Below are 1703 nucleotides of genomic sequence, written 5' to 3' on the forward strand. Positions count from 1 at the left end.
ACCCTGCAGAGCCCTGTAGAACCCTGCAGAACCTTGTAGAACCCTGCAGAGCCCTGCAGAACACTTAAGAACCCTGTAGAACTCTGCAGAACCCTGCAGAGCCCTGTAGAACCCTGCAGAACCTTGTAGAACCCTGCAGAGCCCTGCAGAACACTTAAGAACCCTGTAGAACCCTGCAGAACCCTGCAGAGCCCTGTAGAACCCTGCAGAACCTTGTAGAACCCTGCAGAGCCCTGCAGAACACTTAAGAACCCTGTAGAACCCTGCAGAACCCTGCAGAACCCTGTAAAAACTGCTGAACCCCGCAGAACTATTTAGAACCCTGTAGAACCCTGTAGGACCCTACTGAACTCTACAGAACCCTGCAGAACCCTGCAGAACCCCGCAGAACCCTGCAGATCCATGCAGAGCCCTATAGAACCCTGTAGAACCCTGAAGAACCCTGTCGAACCCTGCAGAACCCCGCAGAACTCTACAGAACTCTGCAGAACCCTGCAGAACCCTGTAAAACCTGCTGAACCCTGGAGAACGCTGCAGAACCGTGTAGAACACGGCAGAAACATGCAGAACCCTGCAGAGATAACGATCTCCATACAGGACAGAGAGCATCGCTGATCTTGAAGGATTTCATCAGTTGTTTTTATTTTCCAGACTGAGACGTTTCCAGTCATGCTGAGGTTCTTAGTGTGAATTCTTCATCTCTGTTCCGTCTCCTTACAGTCTGCCTCTGGACTCTCCAGAGCTCCATCATATAGCTTCTTTCCTTGTTCTCTCTGATTCATTTTCTTTATTAAATTCCTCTGTGGGGAGCAATGTTTCATTTTAAAGTCTGTTTAAAGCGCTCTGTGTGTGTGCTTAAAGTCTGAAACACTCACCATCAGCAGGACATTTTCCCGTGGGATGGGATGAATAGATGACTGCTGGAGGAATGAGGAGTCTCTGTTTTGCAGGGAAGGAAATCTGGCTGCTAGGAATGAATCTGTTTGCATCCCAATCATCCGTCTGGAGGGACGCTGAGGAATGGCTGATGATCAGACATTAACGTCCTTTCTGTGCTCTGGATTCATCTTTCCTCATCCACATTCTCTCCTTCCAGCTGAAACATTCCCGGATGTAAAGAAGGAGCGATGATTAACCCGTTTCCAGCTGTTTTTAGATCCTTTTTATGCTCACATTTTATTTTTGTAACTTTTTTTCTTGAAAACAGGCAGACAGAAAACAGGATTGAGAGAGGGGAAGGACACCCGGCCAGGACTGGATCCGGTTACAGCCGCACCGAGGACCAAAGCTTCTAACCTCTGCAGCTTCGCCTTGCTCTCACCCTGTCCAGCTTTATCTCCCACATGTCTCAGGTGGTTTCAGAACAAACACATTTTAGTGCAGAAAAAGATCTAATGAAAATTTACAAAGCAGCAGTTTTCAGAGATGTGTTTATTGGTTTGCTAATGTGAAGGTAAGGTGCTGTGAATGACATGGAGCTTCAGGCTGTGCTCTTTGGTGGAACTAATGGCCCAGAGGCCCGGTGGGCCCACCGCCTGCATCAGGAATCAGACAGCAGGCAGAGGGGACCCCATCCACAGACACTTCAACCGATGCTGCTGAACATTCTCAGTCATCCAGGTCAGTCATTTCAAAAAAGATTAATAATCAATCCACTGGACTTTGTTTCCAAGTTTGAAGAAGTTTCTCTTCCATCCAGGAAG

At 47.9% G+C, this 1703-nt stretch overlaps 1 long non-coding RNA gene across 1 annotated transcript in view; it reads left to right on the plus strand.

Moving 5' to 3' along the window:
* The first annotated feature begins 880 nt into the window (after nucleotides 1-880).
* LOC107103232 overlaps nucleotides 881-1703 on the plus strand; it is a 7309-nt gene continuing 6486 nt past the window's right edge. Inside the window, exons 1-2 of the long non-coding RNA XR_001482169.1 lie at nucleotides 881-1113; nucleotides 1208-1620. This is a non-coding gene — a long non-coding RNA (uncharacterized LOC107103232). The remainder of the gene's footprint in view (nucleotides 1114-1207; nucleotides 1621-1703) is intronic.

The sequence above is a fragment of the Cyprinodon variegatus genome, unplaced genomic scaffold (assembly GCF_000732505.1).
Source record: "Cyprinodon variegatus isolate N-32 unplaced genomic scaffold, C_variegatus-1.0 Scaffold1401, whole genome shotgun sequence".
NCBI classification, from domain to species: Eukaryota; Metazoa; Chordata; class Actinopteri; order Cyprinodontiformes; family Cyprinodontidae; genus Cyprinodon; species Cyprinodon variegatus.